The sequence below is a fragment of the Aythya marila genome, assembly GCF_965140915.1.
Source record: "Aythya marila genome assembly, chromosome: 11".
In the NCBI taxonomy this organism is placed as follows: Eukaryota; Metazoa; Chordata; class Aves; order Anseriformes; family Anatidae; genus Aythya; species Aythya marila.
Genome location: NC_139052.1, coordinates 875,608 through 901,033, shown reverse-complemented (window position 1 = coordinate 901,033; position 25,426 = coordinate 875,608). Strand labels below are relative to the sequence as shown.

Genomic DNA, 25,426 nt, shown 5'->3' with positions numbered 1-25,426 from the left:
CAATGTGCTGTTCATCTCCGGTAGATGATAGAAGATTGCTTTTATCTTTGCTCATTAATATAAATACATTTTATTCTCTTTTTACACTAGCTATGTGCCACAAGACCGTTTTTATGATTATGTCATTTATAGTCCTGCATATTTCAGGAATATTCCATATAACAATATCAGGAATTACACCTGAAAATGTAGTAATTCACACTTGAAATACTGTTCTTGGGGAAATAATGATTTCTAACATTAAAGTACATTTCAGTGCACACAATAGGGATTAATTAAGATTAAGTAACTAAACTTTAACTCTGTATATCCTGGCCTTGAGCTTCATTGTGCCACTTTAGTATTGGGTTAATACAGTATATAGATTGAATATTTGCTAGAAGGTTTGTGAATAAGCGATTCTCATCTCCTTTGTAAGGAAAATTGACTCCATTAGTAGAGAGAAGACATATCAAGCTGATTACATTAAGTCATAATCCTCTATTGAGGCATCAGACAATGACATTGTTAACATTAGTATGCAATATTTATTATAAATAAAAGAGGCTATTGAGACTTTCAATCCATAAGCAGCTCTGGGTGGATGACTTCACTGTAGGAACACAGTGGAGTTATAATGAGGATAAAAGACTTATTTATACGTAAGTATGTTCTCATTAGTAATTCTGCACTAGCATGTAACAGATACAACTGGAAGACCACTAGAGTGGGTTTTACTATTTATTGTTTGCACTTTGACTATGAATATTTAGTTTAAAAAAGAGAAAAAAAATAGTTTATTGTACCATGTATTATTAATTCTCATGAATGAAGAATTATTCAATTTTTATGGGACACAATAACATCCTATCACCCCATGTCATGGAGATCCAGTGGGCCATTAAATTGGACCTTGCTAAAAACAGGGAATCAGTTTTTAAGAGGTCCTTCCAGCACATGCTGTATGCTCAGACTGCATCGTAGTGTGTTGCAAGATTTCTTACTGATCTGCCTGTGTATTATACTTTCTCTTAAACAGCATTTTTGATATGTTTCTTAACAATATAGTCAAGGACCAACCCACACTGCACAGAAGGCACCCAATCAACTGCCTTCAGTCCCTTCCAAGATCACTCTCACTGACTCTACTGATTAATGCCTTACAGCCTATCGGAAGAAAATTCGGCCTAGCTTATCAGCAAATTGTCTGTACTACCTCACATTGCCTTACTACTGAAAGCATCTGCCTCCTGTCTGAAGACTGCGTTTAATTTTGGAGTGCTGTTTCACATTCACCTTCATCAGGCAAAGCCTAACAAAATTATGGCAATGTTTCAAAGCATGTATCCACCCTTCAGATTGGACTAAATTTTTGTTCAAAATCCATCCTCCCTGTTTGGCTAGCCTAATTTGCTCTGTTTAATTTATTTTCAGTGTTCTGAAACAGGTCAGCTTTTAAAATCTTCAGCATATTCGAGCATATTTCATTATTAATGGAGTTATGGTACAAGAAAAGCATGTGTATACCATTTGGAGAATGTTCTCTATGTAACAAGGACCCACCCCACAACTGCTACTTAACAGAACAAACAAAACAAATGCACAAACAAACAAAAAATACACAAAAAGTACAACAACCAGAAAGCTAAGGTACTGTATTATTTTTATCTTAGAAGAATGAAGTTCATCAGGTATTCATTCCTCATCTTGGGAATTACATTGACATGGTTAATCTCTTTCTAAAGCTGCCATTTAAGTTGATTACATGTAAGCTGACTGGTAAGAAAATATTATTCACATTGAAAACAAATAATTTAATTTAGAATCATTCAGCTTGGCAGCAAAAGTCCTTACCAACAATTACTGAGAGAAGATGAGAAGAATTCTACTCTACCTCCAAATGTGGATGAAAAAACTGTCTTCTATTTTAGCTGTTCATTTTCAATGAAATCTGTGGGGTTTTTTTGTTTTGTTTTGTTTTGTTTTTTTATTAAAAAAAAACCAACACCTTGAAAAATACTACTTGCTGTGACTGTAGCAAAATGGGCTCCCCTTTTCTTTTGTTTGTATAAACTATTATTTATTCTGTTGAAAATAGGATGTACAAAAAAGCTTTAATTTGAAAAGCCATTTACTATTTTAAAAAGACAGTATTTCCAGCTACATCTGCTTATAGGAACTAGATGTATGGTAAACTTAAAAAAAAAAAAATTAACACAGCTGACCTAAATTACCTTCATTTCCTATACCCTTCCTGTCACCATACTTGTGAACTTGTACACTGTTTAAAGAGATAAGAAGATGAGAGTCTGAAGCTCTTATTATTATATAGTTTAAGAGAAAATACAGAGGCAGTATGATTTTAATATAGTAGAAATACCATGCCATTTATATCCTACTACACTGGGCAATTAGATCTAAATTTATTGAGTTTTGAGAAAGTTCTAACAAGATATCCCCACTCAAATATCCATTATCTCCCCCCCCCCCCCCCCCCCCCAGTCTGTGATGACTGCCTGAAAGGAACAGAAATATGAACTTCCTAATTTAAGTGAAACTATTCCAATTTTTAAAGATCCATTTGTGTATACATTACCTTGCAGAAGTACACAGTACAGATTTTCAGACTACTCATTTGGGATTCAAGATAAGAGCTTCAACATATTAAGTAACAAATCATTTTTAAGTACTTCCAAGTTTATAATTCCAATTGCTCTGTGCAAATGATACACAATTCAGCTGGGCTTGGAAGGTATTCCCCACTACCTCTCCTGTCAATCCAGTTCTTAACTCTTTCACTCCCCAGGAATCCAGTCCCAGTCCCAGTCCCCTTCAAACCACTAGAAAGGTTCCCACTGATTTCAGTGGAACCTAGATCAATACAGATGTTAAATTTAGATAGATAATTATTTTCCTCTGATTCTTGCATTTATCACACATAAAAACAACACAGTTTTGTTTCTCTATTTTTTTCCCCACAGTAATCTAGGTGGCTGGTGTATTTGCAATCTGAAAAAACAGATCTCTTCTTGCAGACAGCAAGTTTCCACGTCTACCTCAAAAAAAGTATAACAAATCTATTCAGAACTCAGTACACGTTCTTTCTATTCACAACTCCTTTTTTTTTTTTGTTTGGTGACAACCTAGGCAATAATTCACAGCTCACTTGGTCTCCTAAATAACCCTCTTTATATTTACATAGTAGGCATTCCCCCATTACCCAGCAGGATTCAGCTGTATTGGCAGGCAGTGATTAGGCATTCTTCAGATGTTGGAGGTTTAACATACCCTTCTCTAGTTAGTGTTTCTGAAAACACCTTGTATGGTTACCATCTCAGCAAATATACAGCAAATCTTGACAATTTAACAATACTAAACTGTGTCATTTTGCAATTTTAAAGTAGTTCCTTCTTTGGGTCCCGTCCAGGCTCCCACATAAAGCCTTTAAAGCTCAGAAGCATTTTGCCCAACAGAGGATTGTTATGTTTGTTTCTTCTGCTAGAAATTAAATGAACTACTTGAGTCTCTTTGCTAAAATTTCTAACTGTATACTTGCTTTTCATTATGTACTACAGTTACTTTAACCCAGCATCACCAAGAATTCTAGGGGAAGAGAAAATGATTCAAAAATGCATCCTCTGTTGATGTATGGAGAAAAGTCATTTTAGGAAATAAATGAACTAGAATAAAGATAGCAAAACCCAGTCTAACTCCCACAAAATTGACACTTACACTAGAAGGTATCTTTCTCTACAAAGATGCAACCTGAGCACAAAAGAGACAAATTTCCAGGGCTCATGGTCTTGCTCCTATTGAGGAGCTCTCTCAAATGACTCCACTGCCTACACAAAGTCACTAAGTCACTGCTCTGCAGCCTTCCTTCACACTGACATCTCTAGTGCAAATGGGACCTATAGGGTCCTTTACACCTTCCCTTTCCTAACACATAAGCCACAGAAACAACAGTACCTCTTAGAATTCTTCAGTAAATGCCAAGTTATATTACGGAAACTGGTAGGAGTTTAGAAGAAAACAGAAAAGTTGATTCATATTTCCATTACTGATGTTCATCACTGGCAATTCTATTTGTTCCAAAGAAACCTCCAAACAAACCTGGGGTGACAGATTGCCAATCATGCCTAGAGCCGTTTGCATCCTATGAGCCTTGAATTTACACAAATGTTCAAAACTGTATTTGTTTACTGAACGAACAAGTATTTCAAAGTAATATACTAAGAATGCTTAGAGCGGCAAAAAATCTCAAGGAAAGTGATTTTGTTTTGAAGGACAGAATAGAATGCAACTGTCTTTTAATTTAATTTTGAAGTCTTTTCCTTATAATATTATTTGGAAGTTAAATTATGGTACATGTTTCTCTGATGAGAACCTGGGTCTTCATTATGCATTGCCTCACGTGTGTCATATGCAATGCTACTAGATATGTCCAGATATTCAAGGAGCAATTTCCAGGCAATTCTTAAAACAAGAGCGTTTTACACTGATGACGTAACATGAAAAGTATGTGATGTTATTTAATCTGCAAATGTATTTCTCATGTTAACAAAATTAGTAAATTCATTTTGCAATCTTTAAGACCAATAAGCACTCGAGGTACGTATTTCCCACATTTACGAAGTTCAGGTAACACTGACACCATCAAACTGCACCTTGTAATAAAAGGAAAGGACCCCCAAATCCACTAACTGTTTGGGTTTTCTTTAATCAAAGTGAGTAATTCTTAAGTTATAGCTGTTCACATGGCATCCCATACCTCCTGAAGTCTTCTCTTTCACCTTTAACAATTTGCATGGGAGAATATCCCTGTATCATTTGAAATGCTTTTATAACAATGTTTCTTTTAAACTTTAAAATTCAAACTAATAAAAGTAATATCCTATTAAAAGAAATCGTGGATGAATAACAGTATTTTAGGATGCTAATTGCTCATGTTACTTGCCATCCTTGAAACATATGCTGAAAACACTCAAAAATGTTCAGAAATGCCTCTAAGTCATAAATCTTTTACAGGTACAGTTATGCGAGAGCAGCAATAGGAAAAACACATTCAACATCTGGAGTCATAGCAGTTTACTGAAGTAAAATTGCAAAATTAAATTTAGATGAACTTAATTAAAAAAGGGATCCACTTTAATATGGACATTCATCAAGTTCTCATTGAAAGCCTTTCTTGCCTCAAGAAAATATAATAAAGCATGAAAACAAAAAACAAAGGCTGAAATGAAGTGCGAAGGGATAGTCAAAAAAGAAATGCAGTCAGAAAGAGCTCTTTTTTCCTCATTTTAACACACATACACAAACGTTTCCTTTAATTGTATTATATATATAATACACAATATAATCTATCATATTGTACTGGTTTTTGATTTGAAAAGTGAGCTGGTCATCTGTATGCCCTGAAGGTCATTAACCCTTCTGAGGAATCTGCTACACATTTACTGGTAACGAGAACAAGTAACTCTCTCCCTATATGTACTTATATACCTACAGTTAGTCAACTTTGTCTCCTAGAACCTAATGAACTTTAGCTAAAAACAGTTAGACTTGTTAGTGCTTAAATGTTTGTTACCTGAGTTGCTCCTGCTGCAGTGAGCAGTAGTTCTGTCACAGAGCTGAGACTTTAATGACTTGTAGTGGATTTTCATTTGCCCTAGCTAAGAGTTAACAAACGAGGCTCTTCTGCTTTTGTTTACTTGGTCATTAATGTCTCCTGTTTACAGAGGAAAAAGATCTAGTAGTTCAGCACCAGTCACTTCTAGCTTCCATGACTTGTGTCTGTCAGAACAGCATTGACTTTCAGCTCCAACTTACAGAGCATACAGAATGTAATAGCATCAAATAACAATTTGAAAAAAATAGAATAGTATTATGAGGACCACCTTTCAAAACTCCTGTGATAATTTGTTGTTCTGCATTTGTTGTTATTTATGATAACACATTGTTATGCTTATTTTTATAGGAAAAGAGTGTGATTGGACAGGAATACTAGTGCTGTTGAATACATCTTGGGCCCCTTGCTACAAGGACATCGAGGTGCTTGAGCGAGTCCAGAGAAGGGTGACGAAGCTGGTGAGGGGTCTGGAGAACAAGCCTTATGAGGAGTGGCTGAGGGAGCTGGGATTGTTCAGCCTGGAGAAAAGGAGGCTCAGGGGCAACCTTATTGCTCTTTATAAGTACATTAAAGGAGGCTGTAGCGAGGTGGGGGTTGGCCTATTCTCCCATGTGCCTGGTGAGGGGGAACAGGCTAAAGTTGTGCCAGGGGAGGTTTAGGTTGGATATTAGGAAGAATAATTTCTTTACCGAAAGGGTTGTTAGGCATTTGGAATGGGCTGCCCAGGGAAGTGGTTGAGTTACCATCCCTGGAGGTCTTCAAAAGACATTTAGATGCTGAACTTAGTGATATGGTTTAGTGGAGGACTTGTTAGTGTTAAGTCAGAGGTTGGATTTGATGATCTTGAGGTCTCTTCCAACCTAGACAATTCTGTGGTTCTGTGATCTTTAAACTGAAGCAGAGATTCTACTGATCTACTTGGTTAATGACAATAAATTGCTAGAGGAATTATGAATAAATATTTTGTTTCCATATCAGAAGAGTCCTAATTTTTTGAGGAGCACCCTAATTCAAAAAGTATTTATATTTCAATAGTCTGTAATGGACAGGACTTGGAAGTAGTGTTACTTGACATCTGTTTCACAGTGAACTAAAAACAGCATGATTATGACTGAAGTAGGTGAGGTCAAAGGGCTGTCCATACTCTGCCTATAATAATGTGCAACAGCCAATGTTAAGGGGAGGAGTACAGCACATGGTGATGTTTCCCCCCCCCCGCCTCCTCTTTCTCCAAGGCCAAAAAAACCTAATGGATATGTAGCATTATGGTGAGAATCATTTTGAGAGAATCAAAAAAAGAAGCAAGAATCAAGAAGCATCACAGGCAACATTATAATCCAAAAATTAGTTCTTTCCTACCTGAAAAACCAAACAGATACACACCATGTGATTTTGTGTAGAATAATACTGCACAGTACTCAGCTAGAGTTTCCTAGAAAGTAGATTCAAAAACAAAATGTGCAGTGGGACTCAGCTGTCCCCTCCTCTTTTTCACTTTTACTATAGCTGTGAATTTCTCTCCAGAGCAGAAATTCTGAGCTTCAAGGTGCAACCAGACCACATCGCATCACAAGGTCTCCACAGCAGCACAAAGGGTGTAGGGCAACATCTGAGAATCTGGACCAAGGTTTGAACAATCAGACTAATTACAACAAAGACAGCATTAGAGGTGAAAGTAATTTCTAGTTTTACATCTAATTTGCTCTGTTTTCAAAACATCTGAATTTCCTTTTTGTGCATTTTACTTTCTCTTTGGAGCCTGTCCACCATCCTTATGTAAATGGTTACATCATTTTACATGTATAACGTCAAACATTTTGAGAGCAGTTACATTAGTTGAGAGAACAATAAATATAACCTTTTTGATTTTACTCTGATGAAAATTCCTCAGAACTTGTGTCCTGAGCTCAACCTTGTACAGATCAATATACGTTCTTATATCTATCTGTGTATAGGTCAAACAGAATTACTCCTCCCGCCCTCCCCACAATATAGTTTTAGTGCAACATTACAGAAAACAATAATAATCTAATATGGTTTACTATAGCATCTTTAGATCTTACCACTGAGACTGAATGTGAAGATCCTTAAATTGCTGGCATCAGGTTCCTGTAGAGATTGGCACAAATTCAAATGGATGATCCTGCCAAAATTCAGAAGAAAACATTCATCAGACATATGATTATTTTTAATCACACTTTCCCAATACCCATGGAAGCCTCACTTTATAAACGCTTACTGGAGGCTTAACGATAAGGCCACTGAAATAGGTCTGAATGCAACACACCAGCACCTTGACTATTCAGATGACTGCAAACCTGAATACTGATTCCCACACAGTATTTTCTACATAAAACCTGTCCTTTTATGAAGGCAACAGACCAGATTTTACCAGGAAAAGTAATTGTATTGCACAATCAGTTATTGCACTGCACTGGAAAAACGGCTAATGGAAAAAAACAAACAAAAACACAAAAAATTGGCCAACCCCAAGTTAATGGAGCATACACTCATACACAGTTCATTTTCATTCCAGATCAAAGATGTTTTGAAGTTCAAATAAATTTGCCTCCTAATAGTTTTAATACAGGATTATCTCTCTTAACATCTAAAAAATAACATTCAGAGTTGGCATTTAACAGCTTATTTGTACTGCAGCACTTTGGGGACAAGCAAACTTGTAATTTCTACCATATGTGGAACATTTCTTCCATAACAGTATTGAAGTTCCTATACAAAAAATCATGACTGAGAAAAACTCCAGGAAAAGGAGTACTTCACTAAATACATGTATAATATATAATTGAATTGCATCAATTATAATTATTTAAATACCTATTATTTTGTAAATATAAATATGTATATGCATAAATTTGTCTCCTTGAGGTTTACATGGTTATTTTTCAAATTATTCTTGTTCATGAGAACGTAAAAACTACCTTGAAGTGAAAGCAAAGTAGAAATGGACTTGATGACACGAAATACATAGGTAGGTGGAACCATGCTCTTGGCTCAGACCAGTTTTATTAATTTGTAGCACCCAAATCCAAGTTGCCTCTATACAATAACAGCAGCTCTAAAATCTTCTGAAACCTACAAAGCAAATTCAGAACAGGAAAAAAAAAGTAAGGATCTAACATTGGGCTCTAGAAGAGTACAGAATGTCTCAAAATCTCTTCCTTCCTCTTTTATTCAAGCTTCCAATGAAAATATTGCCATTTTCACTCTATAACAACAAATTATTTCTAGTGAGATGTTCAAAGGCATGTAAGAGAACTGGGCGTCCAATTCCCTCAGGCAGTTTTGAAAAGTGCACGATTAATATCTTACATAGCTCCTTATACATCAAACCATTTCCTGGTGCACTTCACATTAATCTTTAATCTAGACACTTTAATCTTCAAGTCTTCATACAATAATCTTCAATGAAAGGTTCTTTCTGGGAGTTTACAGTATATTTAACACAATTTAAAAACTACTAGTGCATTGCCCTAGTTTTTAATACCCAGAAAATGTTTTATAAATTAGATCAACTACAACCTGGCCAAGGTTTCTGCATTTTTAATATCTTTGGAGGGAGATTACAACAAATGGGTGCTGGAGGGAACGATTTAGCTGCTTAAGCATCAGTTTGAAATACTGTAAATCACCCCAGAACTTCATCTGTAGATCCCAGAGTTCATTCAAGTGCTTCACATTTTCCAAGGTAAGGACCAGTATCTCTGTATATGCTACTGGGGAAAACAGCATATCCTACAGTGTACGCTGCTCTGTTTTGGCAGCACTCTGTGTGCACATCTGACCATGGACATAGTTTCCATATCTGTGTTTTTGCCAAAAATATTAGCTGTTGGACTAGTGTGCCAGGCCCATTCTGCGGGGATATAGCCATGACTTCAACTCCTCCTGGACTTTACTGTTCCCTTCAGTGCTATTTACTTTACCATAGCACCTCCAAATCCTACTTACAGACCAGGACCTGACAGCATTAGCCCTATCCAAATGCACAGTGGGAAAAAAACAACTCTAAGTATACAGTAAAATTATACAGTAAATTCAGGACAAAATGCAATAGTTAGGAGAAAAAAAGACAATAATAGTCATTATGATAGTCTTTTTTTTTTTTTTTTCCCCTCTAGGTAGAAGGGTGAAGGCACAGTTCAAGAAGAAATTTGAAGAACCAGTTTTGCAGATGTATCTTAAGAGTTTTGACAGGAGAAAGCAAGAAGGTGCTGACTTGAAAGTGAAAGCAGAGATGGAAATGGATGTCACGACAAACTAAGGATCTGCTGCTTTCATACTGACAAGGGAATGACATGGAATAGAGAAAAGGAAAATCGTCTGTGTAAAATCAAAACGGGAGAGGCACATAGCACCTAAGTGCTATGGTCAGAAAGTGATATGGCCAAAGAAAGACACTAGGAAAATGATCTTTCTAACAGCATTATTTGAGCTCAATAAGCTTGTGATTGTTGATATTTGAGCAAGTAAATTCACAGTGGGAAAAATCTAAGAGACAACACAGATGGCCAGAAAAGACCATGTATGCCAGCTGGATTTGAGGTGGCAAAGAGAAATCTCAGTTGAAGACAATGCTCAGGTGATGAATGTGGATAATAAGTGAGATGGTAGATTATTTACAGACATTGTGAGAAAGAGTAATTGAGAGTGTTTCTGCAGAAAGAGTAAGGGCCAGTGTTTTAGTGATATTGGCTTTACATACCACTCCAGTATCTGCACAGAGAGACTTTGATTTTAGTTTGGGTAGGAAGAGGCAGGCTTGAAGTACAGATGTTCACATATTTCCTAATCAGCCTCAGAAACATGGTAGCTGAATCTATGCTTGCAAGCGAGTCTCCTCATGGATAAACTAGGAAAGACATCAAAACCTGACTGTTCTACAAACTCCTGCAGCTGGAGAACTGATAAGACAGATTCACCGAAGGGCACAAAAAGGAAAGGATAGAGTCCTGGCAGCCAAAAGAAAAAGGATTACAGTAAGATCAAAGTTGAAACATTTGTTTCAACTGGTAGCCAAAGTTGTGGTAGCCAAAGGTGCAGTACTAAGTGGACTGGAAAAGGTCATTAGAGACTTGTTTGAGCAATTTCCGTTAAGTACAAATAATGGGAATTAGAGGACAGTGACTGTAAAGTATGGTCCATGTGTTCAGGGATGAGAGCTTATTAGAAGGGCAAGAGTGGTAAAAAGTGCAACATTCCAAAGAAGTTAAAGAGTAATGCAAAGTTCGATTGTGAAACAAAAGAGAAAGAAGAAAGTGACAGACTGGAAGGAAAAAAGGATAGGCTGGGGTCACTTCATAAAGCAGATGAGAACAATTTGAGACAGGTTAGAGGACTGTTTCGGCACAGAACAATTAATGAAAGGAGGAGTTATGAAGATCATATTTATCCATTTTCACTGGGAAGAAATTGTCAAGATACAGAAGAGATTGGACTGTGCACTTAGTCACATGGTCTGAACTTTTGGGTAGACCTGTGCGGTGTCAAGAGTTGGACTTGATGATCCTTAAGGGTCCCTTCCAACTCAGGATATTCTATGATTCTATATCTTATAGAAAATTGTTGTGGGAGAAGGTTTGAGGAATGAATCAAAAGTGGCAAAGAGGAGGTTAGGACTGCAGGTACAGATTTCAGTTATAGTAGCTAGGCATTTTGCAGAATTGAGAGGACTGTGCAGTGGAGGAAGTCACCTTGGTCACAGGATTTCTGCCTGAAATGTTTTGTTGCACAAAACAAGTATAGACAGTATCTATAAGAACTGCAGTCATGACTTTGGTAGATTCATGGGGAAGCCAGATGCTGAACTTGATCAGTTTGAGAACATCACGTTAGTGTAGGGAGACCAAGGGAGGAGAGACAATAAAGAAATTGCTGGACTTTTTCACCCCTTGCTAGACCAAGTCATAAGTGGGTCTTTATTTTATAACCCTCATGGTGTCTGTGACTGATGAAAAAACTTGACATATGGATGAGTTCAATTTACCATGGAGATGCAGCACTTCAAAAATAGTAGCAAATCTATAAAAAGTTTTTGAATATCTGGCTTACATTCAGACACCTGAATAGGCTAAAAGATAGTCGTATTTGTTCCACTATGCTTTTCATCTTAAGAAAAACTCCTGTGATTTGTACATTAAAGAGAAACATGAAATATTTCATGTTTGTGGGACATGACTGTTTCAGTATGAAGACTTGAACATTTGATGATTTTGGCTGTAATTTCCTTCTTCTTCACAATCAAGTGGATTCTAGGGGTCTGGTTCATCAAGAAAGATGCATTACTCATCACATTTCTGTAATGCAGAAGGATCTTAGCACATGTAATATAAGCAGCAGCGAGCCTCTCAAAGTTTTGACAGACAATGGCTGATAAGACGTCTGAGAAAGCTAATGTTATGATGTATATAAGGCAAATTTATAGTCCTGGAAAGCAAGGAAGAGCTTAGGAATAATATAAGCACTTAAGTTCCAGAAAGCGTAGTGAAAGTAAGCTATCATATAACACTGAGAACTGATTTTGTGGATGAAGATATTTTCTTATTAATGATTAGGATAAGATTTAACCATTTTGGCAGAGTCAGAAATTCAGACTAAAGGAGAATGAGAAAAAACTCCAAGTTAAAAAGTTTTAATAATGATAGTCTTAATCTTAAGCTACAAATGCACATTCAGAATGCAACAATCAGCTCAGAGGACTGAGTGGATGATTCCCTAAAGATGCAATTTATATTGCAAATCAAAAGGGTCTGTGATGATACCCATGACTTCAGCTTCTAAGTTGTACATCACAAATGATGGCAATAAGCACAACAAAGAAATGCCTTAGCAAGAGAAACATCAGTCTTGACTAAGCACTGACAAGCACTTTCAAAGACTTAGATTTGAAAAACAGTAAAATAGTTGAACTGATAACGTCCTGAAGTTTGCTAAGAACCCAATGCTTAATTTTACTTCCTAATATAGTCAACTTGCTTGAATAGGTTACCATAAAATACTCATTAATTTATATATCCATTAGATTAGTCTGTGTAAAATGCGTATTTGACAACATAAGAAATCCCATAGCACCAAACATAGCATTTTAGAATTGGATTTCTAGTCATTTTTGCTCTCCTTCACAAACCTACTATTCATCTATTTACATGTAAATGCACTGACCATAGAATTTTCCATAATAATAATAATTTGTATTCATTTAGATGTATATACATATATGAAAAAGCTAAATCTGTCTACCTTGAATAAAAATCGATTTCTGCACTTTATTGCAAACGAATGCAGCTCAGTATAGCAACACCTGCTAGTACATCTAACAGTGGTATAAAACACTGTAAAATTACCACTAGTGTTATTTCCTAGAAATAATGGAAATCCATTATTGGAATTGGTCATGTAACACAGATACCACAAGGTTTCAATACAGCATAGAAAAGCAGCATTTTAAATTTTTATGGGGGGACGAAGAAGGTGTGAGGAGATGTGAGTTATGCCAAACACCGCACTGCTCTTAATGCTGTGAAATATGTGGAAGCAAGGTTAATTGAAAACCTGAAGTAATATAAGTTCAGCCTTTAACAGGATGTACACCATACACCATACACGTATGGTGTATAAAGCTCCATTGAGCCCAGGTGGATAAGTGAACATTTTTGATGCACATTAGTTGAAATGAAGAAGTAGAAGCAGATAATAGGTATTACTAAACTAGAATATTCTGAAGGCCTGGAACAGAAATAGAAAAACACCACCATGGAAACATTTAATAGATTACCTTTTCTTCCCATCCCAGAGAATAGTAGGTCCCCCATTTCCCTTTAGTCACAGCTTCTTATTGGCTATGTTTATCATCCCTCTAGGCAAGAAGGGGTGGCTTTCAGAGCCAGAGTTTAGACAATGTTATAAATGAAGTCTCAACTCAATCTGAATTTTGTAATATTTATACTTATAAAAGGTATAAAAGGCAAGTAAACAGCACTGGGTGTGCGGGGAGTCCACACTCCACCAACACGCACACAGAACATCAAACATTCTAAATATATAGAACATAGCTTTTACATACTAAACGCAAGTATGCCTATACATACATACAATCAGGAAAGGTAACAAACAATCCTTTAAGTTCCATGACTTAAGAGTCTACATTTTCCATTCCTTTTCTTAATTACTAACAAGTCTCCGTTTTCCATTCCTTTTGAACATTATGTCTTGCTTTAAGTTCTCAAGCAACTCGGTCTTCAGGCCTTATGTATCCCATTCTTCCCGGATCGAAGAAAAACATATCCATCTGCTTTTCAAGGCCAATGAGGCCTGGGTCAAAAGGCACGTTCAGGTGAACAGGGGGCATAACAGCAAAAGCCTGCAATGGCTGTAGCAGCAGAGGGGCCCATGGCGTAGCAGTCGGATCAGTAGATGAGCCCGCAGCTCCCTCACTGTCTGGCAAGCCACACGTTTCTGACTGTGGTCCCACATGGCTCTTTAAGGCCTCAGAGATTGCTCGCCAGGTGCTGAGCAATCCCACTGCAACCCTGTCATTTTTAGTTGCAGAGTCCCACACCTTGACCTCAGTTTGGTCCTATATTACAGGCTCATAAACCGTCCAATTGTTAATAAGGAGGATAAGCTGTAAAGGTTACCAGGACAGTCTTTGTTCCTAAGGACGTATGATTCCCCATAATGCACAACTGCTTACCAGCGAGGGGCAGTTGTGTGCACAGGTCCACTTCTCTCAGCTCGAGCTTCTCTCCAGCTCCAGTGCGCCTGTTTCCAATGACTTTCTGTACGAGCTTCTCTGAGCAGTTTGCTGAGTTTGGCCGAACCTACCTTCATGAGGCAATCAATGTGCCTGTTCCCGTCCTGGTCTCCATTCTGCCAGCCTGTTGTCTTCACTTCTTTTTCCTGCTTCTTTATTGATGACATAACTTCATCGTGTTGCCTTTTTTATCTTGAGGGCAGGCCCCCCTCTTATACCCTTCTCTCCACAGCAGTCCTTTTCAAAACAACTTTTCATTGGTCAAACATCTTTGAACATAACAACAGCAGCAAACACCCAGAAACTTTCATGCCTTAATGGCTGGAGAACAAGAAACCAGCTGGAGAACAAGGAACCAGAGACTGCATGGAGTCTCCTGAATCACCCTTCTTTGTTCCCTCTAAACTCTTTTACATTCCTGATGGCCTCATCGTTAAGAGTCTAATGTTATCTCAACCACGGGCAATTCCAACCCCCCTGGCCACATTCCCAAATCTCCCCCTTCTTTATTAATATCAACCATTTTCTCGACATGAATTACTACTCCGTATATAACACTATCTCCTGTCCCTGGCTGCTGTTCCAAAAGGACGCAAAGTTCAGACCTTCTGACTAACAAGTACATGAACTTAAAATGATGTATAGGCCAGTCAGTCAGGATCCTAGAAGCACACAAAAGTATCAAGGCAGAGAAAGCTCTTATGAAGGAAAACTCCTAAAAAGGTGTTGTGACATCAAAATCAGTGAATTATACTTAGAAAGGGTGGACCTTTATATGCCCAAAAAGAGAGCGTATAGAGAGTTAATTGCAAAGAGCATGCTGATTACAAAAAACATGAGGAAAAAAAACAGTAATAGTGACACATAACATTTTATTAACAGCTATTACTTACTTATGTTGAAGAAATATGCTTTATCATTTGAAATTATAAAACAAAAGCTGTTCAATTAATTATCACCTCTGTATCAAAATATCCTTAGCATTTTATAGCAATATTATGCTCTCCTACATTTGAGCCTAATAGGCAGTAACAACTTTTTCCACCCTATTTCTAGACCCTGCTGTAAGTAAAATAATATATTAAGGTTTGAATGTTCAGGAGGATGTATGTGAAAACCAATGTCTGCATTTCATTAGCTGCATCACAATTAACTTAATTGCATGGCTCGAACATACACATTAATATGCAACTCTGTGTGTGACAGTTTTGGAAATTCTGGCTCAAGTTAATGGTGTGTTTGTTGTACTTTCATTTTTCTTGCTACTGATATACAAAAGACTATCATAAACCTTTGATTTCACTGTTTAATAGCAGTGTGTTACTCTGTTAACAGGATCTGAAGGATCTGATTTATTCAGGCAAGGATTCAGCACCTTCCAAACCCCATTTTGTAAGCCTGAGCACCTCTGAATTAAAACCATTTCCTCCTTTTTCCAAGAGTCAGCTCACACAACCAGATGATGATAACATTCAAATTATAACTTAGAAGATACTAGGTTAAGAGCTAGAGAAGAAACACTTTCAAAGCAAAGCATTTAAGCTTATTTTCATCTGGTGATAGGCTTCAGAAGGATGGAGTATAGCAGACAAAAACTCAGTGACATAGACCTGAACCCCAACCTGGTAGCTCAGATGCTTGAGACAGTCCTTTCTGTAATGCACGTGCCTAAATCTATGAAGCCAACAGAGAAGGACATCTGCTCTAACATGAATATGCCTCCATCTCTAAGTCTCTCATTTAGAACCATCCCTCAGCCAAGGCACGGCAGTTCTTTGCTGTAGGCCCAATTCTTTCTCTAAGTCTTTCTCTCCAAACTCAGCTCTAGATAGAGATTTTTCTTTTTGACACAGAGAAGTATTGGTGTCAATAATTATTTAGGGAATCACTATCATTCTTAATAAAATTAAAACTCTACATTAAGCTTGAAAGCAAAATGGTGTGTCAACAAACACTTTTTTTCATCTTCTGTCTGTATACTTGGTTATTTCAAAGGCATATTTAGGTACTTCCTCCATTTCAAGAGATTACCTTTGAAAACACATTTGGATGAATGCTACCCTTTTCCATGGAGATTTGGCTAAACATTTTTGTTAGAGCAATTTTTTTTTATCATGGTAATGCAATCAGTATCCCAGGAGGCTCATCCTTCACATAATGCCTGCCTGCAGTTCCACCTGCAAAGTTATATTATGGCAGTCTTCACAGATAAAGTACTGAAACTGTAATGTACAAAGCAGCACAATAATCTATCAGAGGATGTCTTAAAAAAATAAATAAAAAAGCTCCAACATAAATATTCACCGCAACCACCATGCTATGACAGTGCTTCATTTCAGGAACCAGTGTGTAATAAGCTGTATTGCTCATTCACTTAAAACAAATAGTTAGGAGATTTTGTGAGTGATTTCTATTTCCCGGACAAAGCAAAGAGCATTACCGTTTTGCAGAGGAAATGTGAAACTGTAGTGATCAAGCTGTGAAGTGAATAAATATAAAGTCTATGAAGTGATTTACTATTCTTACTGCAGTTAGCTAGCAACAAAGTCAGTCTCTTTTGTTGAGGCAGTGATTAGTGAGTGTAGTTGACCTGTGATACCTACCACCTTGAATCCAATGGTTTGTACACTAAGTTAAAGGCTGTACATGCAGAACGATGCATTCATCCTGATACCTCTACAGGCTTTTCAAAGACCTCTATCTTTACAAAGAACTTAAAATGAAGTGCTGTATATATAATTAAGTAAATGAAAATAATTGCCAGCAAAATCACATGGGATGAACTTGCATGTATGTTAGTATAGATGGCATTAACAAAGCAGCAACTGTCTAAATATTATTGAGACCTGCTAAAATGGACTTGTAAACAGTTTTTTTTTGATTCATTAAATAATTTGGTTATTAGACATATATTTTAATAGGTGGGCATTCAAATCCTTTCTGCAGTTTTCACAGGAAGCTCTTTATGCAATTCAGCTTCTTACTTTAAAGATAACTGGCCAGCTTTAGAGGAGCTGGGAATCTACAGGCTTCCAGGCTTTACATTTACTATCACATCATTTCAGGCTATGGGGATCATCATCATGTGCTACACGTAGTAACATCCCCCTATCTGACAGCTACCTTCACAGCACCATTAAAGGCATAATCTCATAAATTAAATTTCTAAAGAACAGACAAAAAAGAAACAGATTGATGCAGGAAAAGCAGAAAGAATACAGACAAATACCATGATCAGGTAGCAGGAAAGAAAGCTCTAACAGCATTTATATTGATCTTTACATGTACAGTTTTAAGGTTCTTTTTCTCCACTTGCAAATATGAAGATATGTAGACATTCCCAGATACAATCATAACAGGTTTTGAGTAAGAACCAAGTTGTTTGAGTAACCACCTTATGAAAATACCCACTGAAGGAGTGCAGAATATCTCACAGCAATTTTCTCCTCACAGGATAACTCGAAAAAAAATGGTGGTGTCAAGGTGTTTCCAAAAAACCTGAGCACTACCTGCTAGGTAAATTCAGTATGCAAGCTACATCTCTGCCCTATTCTATTCTCCTTAACCGGAACTTCTTCAGGAAAGGATCACATGAAAAATAAAGGACCAATACCAGGTCAACCTCTCATTCTAATCATCTCAGTATAAAGACATTACACTGAAATTGTTAATAATATTTCCAGTCCTTTAAAACTTTACTCATGACAGAGCAGTCAAATATAATCTTTAGCTCACCAGTTTCCAACACATATGTACATTGTCGTGGTTTCAAGAGCGCAGATAGCTATTTACTTAGGCAAATCTTGAGATTTGCTACACAAAGCAACAGATGCATGTGACATTTCTAAGGCAGTGAAAATGAAGTGTCACAAGCTGGCCTGAGAAACAAAACAAAACAAACAAAACAGAAAGAGGTACGCCATACTTCACCTAGACTATCCATGAGGGGCTGGAGGACAAACTGCAAAATAAAATCTTCACAGCTACTGCAAAGTACAAAGGGAGATCAGCAGCATGGCTTTGGACATACTTCATAACTTATATTTATCTCCACAGCACTTTCCATACTGGGGCAATCTAATAGCTACACACAGGGGAGGGGTTCACAGAACTGCGGTATGCTGGACAATTCCATTGTTTCCACATTTCCGATGCCAGGAATTGCTTTTGCTGGACCTCATCTGTAAAATGCTTATTTTTTTGTATACAGTAAAGCCTTTGGATTGGTTATATATATTTAAAATCAGTAAATAAAAAGCTTTCTGAAACCTCTAATAAAATATGTAACTTCGATCGTCCATTTTCAGACATTACTTATTAATTTTGGAATTGTTTATTTAAAACTTTGTAATGGAAATTCCAATTATTTAAATAAATAGTAAAGATACATCCCTGCCTAAGATTTTTATGGAGTTTGCATGTGACTTTTTGATCTTGTAATACAAGCTTGGTCACCATTTTATGAATTCAGAAGAAAACTTATTTCAATGCTGTTCTACAACTGTCTGGGTATCAGGACTAACTGATGAATACCATTCCTTAAAAAGTTCTGCGATAACTCCAAACACCCATCAAGTCCAGGAGTTAGACTCCATGATCCTTGTGGGTCCCCCCTTTAAGCTTGACATATTCCATGATTCTATGACTACTGTCATAGTGTACTAAAATCTACATGGAAAAGAAAGGGAAAAGAACAAATTGACTTCCACAGAATGTAGAAAACACATGTTTAAAAAATTAAAATAACTTTACTAACTGATTGTAATTTGGTAGTAGAGAAGTGGAGAAAGAGACAGCAGGCTGTACATTACAGGTTTCCTAATTATGTATTTCATCTGGGATTCCATCAACTGCTTCTCCCGTGAAGAATATTCTCTGTCTCTTCTATGAAATTAGAATGAATGACTAAGGAGCTGTGAGAAGCCAAGTGGTTTGTAAAAGCCTTGAATCATCCATACTTTATCAGCAAGATTTTTATTACTGGGCTGATTCTGAATTTCTGAGATTTTTTCCAGGATACTAGTGACAAAATACTTGTGCAATTGATCCTTCGCTTGGGAGGGCCAAGATGTCTGTCTTTGACTCCTCATATTTGGGAAAATGGGAGAAATTTTCCATGCTGTGCTCATGCCCAGAGGTGAACTTTTCTGTAAATGGTTTACTTCTATATAGAAGTTTGTCACAAGACAAACACATATTTTAACAATTATTGAATTAAGAGCTTTGGTGTGGAGAAGATAAGACTTCAGTTGTGTTTAAGAACATGCCTTCATTATTCCTAAGAAAAGGTGAGTTCGACTACATGAAAAACCTCTGAAAGATCATAATTAAAGAGCTAGTTACTTTCCCTCTTTAAGGGAGATATCCACTGTTAACAAGCCATAACTCATCAAGAACTGCTAAAGAGAACCAGAGAAATGTTTTGAGGATTGGAGGGAATATTTTAGGGCTCAAATATTCCAAGTACTCTATCAACATATAGAGCTTATCTAAGTTTACACAAAAGAAGATTTAAAAGTGACCAAAACTGAGGAGAGCATATGTGTTACAAAGAGGTTCTTTAATATCATGAAGAAAGGGATAGCAACTAAATGCTAAAAGCTGAAAGTAGGCAAATTAAAGATAAGAACAGGGCTCACATTTTCTTAAATTAATCATACAGACTGTAAAGAGGAGCAATGCATTCACTATTAAATTAGCTGGGTATGGTTTAGCAACATTTTAGTTACAGAAACCTATTAAAGCCCACGCTGCTGTAACCAAGTGGAACAGAGTGATTTATGATATACAGAGAGATCAGATCTGGGTACCTAGTTTGAATGAAACCTCCTGCTTTTAATGAACGATACAAGCTGTAGGCTGTGAATACTGTGAATGTCAGGATTTGGCCTCCACTACCTGACATGCGTATGCAATCCTCTTAATGTTAGAAATGGTTTTGCCTAATACATTTTCCTCATACATTAAAAAAAAAAAAAAATCTATGCAGGAAATATTTCCCAAAGGACATATTCAGAACTTGTTTTAGGGGGAACCAGCTCTTACTGAGGTTTTCACCATTAACATATGATTCCATTATCCTTTCTCATTAAGTAGTCCTAGAAGCTTTTTTGCTATTGCAAATAATACATGGCAGATGGGATAACCCCATCAGGTCATTTTGGGAGGAGAGAAGCTCTTTCAGATGTTTCCTGATTAGTTTAAATATCCTTTAAGGGACATTAGTAATCTAATTTCACCTTTTTAAATAGGGTAACAGGAAAAGGCTAGCATTACTGAAATGAAAGTTATCCTAACATCTATTAACTTTTACCATGTCTCACTCCTCCACTTCTTTCCTTGAAATTAACATTATTTTAAAAGAGCAACGTATTCGAATGTGATTTTTTTCCCACTGATATTAGTTCCGCTAAAATATTTAAACATATGCTTAATAAATCAGCTTGTTTATATGACTCAGTCCTATACTCCATTTTTTTTTTTGTAATCTACCTAGAATACATAAATTAAGAAATACAAGAAGCTAAAACAAATGGTAAAATAATGCTTATATTTTTCATGCAAATCAAAAGGAAGCACATGCAGACTGAGCACTCCCCCTTTACACAGACAGAATTACATATGTGGTATCTGCAACACAGAAGATCTAATGGTGATGTGAAATTGGAATTTAACTGAGGAAGATCCGCTCATCTAACTGCCCTATGCCTAGAGAGCTATTATAAGCCAAGAAGTGATAAACAACATTGTAATACTCTTAATGACATTTATTAATTAAATATCGGATAATTTATTGAGTCATTAGGAAGTTCAATCTTATCTACATAGCAAGACTTTTAATTATTATTTTTTTAATATAATAGCCATGATAGTAGTTTGATGTTTTTATCCCTCATTTTCTAACTGATTTGCTTTCCTGTTGCTGTATGGCCTGAAAAATCAAAGTACGTTGGCATTACCTGTGCAATTGTAACTCCTCCAGGGTTACATTCAGCTCTGGGATGAGAAGCTTCAAATTTCACTTGAGAGTTGCACAAGGGTGAATTTCATACCTTTGACTAAAGCTACCCCTCAGCTTCTGGAAAAGGATATTACAGTGGAGAGGATTACAGTGTCTTGCAACCTCCCTCAGCACCAATTCACAGAGAAGTTGCTAGTACACATAAACATGGCTCTTTAAACGCAACTGCTTTTGCTGTTATCTCTTGGAGTCCCTGACTCCATTTCAAGTATATCAGCCACGAACCACTGCTGTTAACATTTGTCTGATGGTGCTTTCCAGGCTCTTGATTTTGACGCCCCCCAGAGCAGACCTAGATCAAAACCCAGCTGTTGCCCCCAAGGGCTGCAACAATAAAATGGACCCATTCCCCTACAGAAGGGGCAGCCATGTTAGCCAGCCAGCAGTTCCCTTTGTGACCCCTCACCTCAAAACAAGTCATCAGCATAAAGATTCTACCACCACACTCATGTTTTGTGTTGCTTTGAACAGAGTGGCAATAGCCAAGCACACTTCATACTATCAGCAGAAAATACACACATATTATTTTGATGCAAACTGAACATGTTAGAGACCTACCTCAAAGAGGTTGTGGTGGGGTGACCCTGGTGAACCACCCACCCAGCTGCTCTCCCCTCAGCAGGACAAGAGAGAGAACAAGACAAAAAAGCTTGTGGGCTGAGGTAAGACAGGGAGATGGCCTACTGATCACTGCCACAGGCAGAAAAGGCTCAATTTGCAGAAAATAAACTTAAATGATCACCAATTAAAATAAAGTCAGATGGTGAGAGACAGAGAAAGACTAAAGCTCCTTTTCCTCACCTGCTTTTCCTCCGACCTGGCTGCTCACAGGGCTGCTGCCCACACCTCCTCCTCACCCCTCACAGCCGTGCTGCCCTCCCTCCAGGTTTCCACAGAGGCACCTGTTGGGCCCAGCTGCACTTTGTTGGGCAGGTGCAGCCCTCACACACCTGGATCCACCTGCCTGCCCCACAACTCGGGCCCCTGGTCAACCACATAGTAATTGCCAATAATTAATCAGTCCTTCACCCCGCCCCCAAAATGGCTCTCTTTTCCCTGCTTAAAGAAAAGATTTTAAGTGACAAGCTACTCTTGTATCATGTGGGTATTTCAACATATGTGAACGAACCTCTCACACTAGAACTTATATAGGTTTTAGTAGCCATACCCCTAGGTTTCTCTTGTTTTTTGTTGTGTTTTTCCCTCAGAACATGAAGAGTCAAATACACAATCAATGCCTCTGTCAGCCAACTTCTATCTTCAGCTGCAGACCTTCACGTGCAAAAGACCGAAGCTATGTGCAGTTGATACCTTTTACAGAAATTACAACTTATTACAAGTAATAGTGCCTTAATTCTTGAGTAGCTGTCCACACGCATATTCCATTAACAATAATTACAAAGCTGTGAAGCTGTCCATGCAGTGAGAGGAGCACCTCTTTACCAACACCAGTAGTAGCTTTAGAGGTTTCACAGTCTCCTAAGACCTTGCAAGTCAGGAACATCACTGTATCAGTCTGCTAGCCTGGGACTGGCAACCCTGGCATCAGAGGTAAGACTCAGCCAGAAGAGCAGCATGAATTCAGCTTTTTGAGCAGGAAATATGTCTGCCAGTGTTGTGATTTCTCATTTCTGCAGGCTAACAAGTGGCATGTGATTGCAGAGATGAATTAACTCTGTAAGAATGTACAATAGTTCATGCATTTATGCCAGCAGAGGTTACAGCTCTGGAGCAGAAGCTGCAGCAACAGCTCCCAGCACTACAGAGTGCACCAGATGCCAGAAATGATTTGGGACCAAGACACAGGATTAGGATCAGAGTGTGAGGAGAGGAATCTTATTCTGGAAGAAGTATGTTTCAGAAGGATGACTCTGAAAATACATCTGTTCTTCACCTCCTCTGGTGAAAAATTCTCAGCTTTACTGTTGCACATACACCAGAGCAGATGCAGGTTTCTCATAAGACAATAAGCCTGTGCTTGTCCCTGTGACTCCCAAGGAGCAATGGGGGAGTTCTAGTATTTTCTGTGATGCCTTCTGCCCAGCAGATAAATGTGCTGTTCAGCCACAAGGGATATGTTTTTCTCCCAAGAACCGGAGATGTATGTATACAGCATCTGCTTTGAATTGGTACAGCCATTTTGAAAGGACAAAGCAAATACAGATTTTAAAAAGCAAAAAAAGAACTAAATATATATAAGGATTTAATTGAAATTAAGAGACAATTTTTACAGAGCAGTGGAATTTTCCTGAGTAGAAGGTCTGAACCAGAAGACAGCTAAGACCCACCAGAAGGCACAATTGTTTTCCACATTCCTTGTATGATGCAGGACATAAGACTGAGTGTATCCTTCAGGGATACTGCCAGTATCTAACAGAAAAACTACACAACATATGCACTACTAGAGATACACGAATATAACCAACTGCTTGAAGTAGAAACATGGTGCTGAACTGACATCTTGGATGTTTCTGTTCCACGTTTGTTAATACGTAGCTTTAGTATAAATGTACAAATCCTATGCAGTATCTGTCAATGAATGCGTTGAACTTTACAATGTACAGGTTTGTGTTTTTTTTTTCCTAATTGTATGTACTGTCTGATTTGCAAATCTTTTAGTCATCGGTACTAATTAATAGATCTCTTGTGTAGGCATTAGGATTTAAAATTTATTATGAAGACTTCCATTAATCCTTGCCTATCTTCAGCTTGGAATCAGTTTTCACTTTAGAATAAATAAAACGGAAAAAATCATTGTCTGCTCTGCATTGGCAGAAAAATCAGTTTTCTGGAAATAAATGTTGACTATATAAAGCTACAAGTCTTTCCTCTTCCCACAAACTTCAAAACCAATCTTTCTTCTTCCACAAAATCTAAACTATAATCAGAAAATAATTATATTCTGAGTTGTAAATTAAATCAGAATTGCTAAACATGAATTGCTAGCTCAGACTGGATCATTACAGTACTTAAAAAAAAAAAAAAAAAAAAAAAAAAAAGATGCACAGGCCCCCTCCTAAGCTGAGTATTGTGATGCAGGACCCTATGTGTTCTGCCACTAATAAAAGAAAACATGGACATTTTGGAAGTGACAATTTCAACACCTTTTCAATAAAAGCTCCCCCTTCTTAAAACTTCAGTATTACCATTAACCTCTGAATGACTCATAAGCTTCTCAAATTTCCTGAAAACAACAACAAAGCTCCACCACTGTTTCTGGAGCCACTTATTTCAATAAATTTGCTGTTGTTTTTTCTGGTATCAAAATTATGATTTACTTTTCTATCTCCCTGGGACAGCAGCTTAGTACTGTTATTGTTTCGGTATACCTGCTTCTCAATCATTTATATCTTTATGTGTTTCCCATTTCCTTCTCTTATTAAGCAGCCTTTACACTTTCACATGCAAACAGAACTGTACTTGAGAGGGCTATGCATTCATAGTACATCATTCTCTCTATGTGTCAGTCATCTTTCTGTCTCAGATACAAGCTCCCGAAGAAAACAAACAAACATTTCCCACCCACCCACCCCAGACTTGCTCCCAATTTCTGCACAGAAAGATTTTTTCAGTCTCTTTGAATATATTTTCCTTCTATTTAATGGGTTAAACATCAAACCACTGAGGCTCAATGGGCTTGAGAATGCTCTTTGCCAGAAGAACTGGAATCCACCAAAGAGATTCCTGTTTATTTCCAAACCTTTTTGGTATAAATACCTCTAAACATTTTATTATGGGGGAAATATATATATATATATATATATATATATATAAAGATATATAAAGATATATATATATGTATATACATACTGATTTGTTAGAAAAAGTTTCATTTTTGAACATTTCAGGTGCTAGAATTGAAAAATCAGTTTTATTTACACACTTCAAAGTTCATTTTCTATTGTAGAAACTACCAGAATATGGGAGACAGAATATCTAAACAGAAAAGCCATACATGTTTATACAGAGATGTTTATACAGAGTAGTAAAAAAGAGTTACAAGGAACACAGCTGTATTTCTGTGGTT

General features: G+C 37.1%; 1 protein-coding gene across 5 annotated transcripts in view; it reads right to left on the bottom strand.

The window, feature by feature from the left end:
• The window catches only part of SEMA6D (semaphorin 6D), a 237,279-nt gene that overhangs the window by 134,177 nt on the left and 77,676 nt on the right, over window positions 1-25,426 (bottom strand). For 2 of the 5 annotated variants that reach the window (XM_082769260.1, XM_082769262.1), the window contains one exon: window positions 7,672-7,751. The gene's annotated coding sequence lies outside the window, so the exon portion shown is untranslated. Of the gene's footprint in view, window positions 1-7,671; window positions 7,864-8,547; window positions 8,702-25,426 lie in introns of those variants that run through there. The other 3 variants (XM_082769261.1, XM_082769265.1, XM_082769263.1) reach the window with 3 other exon arrangements.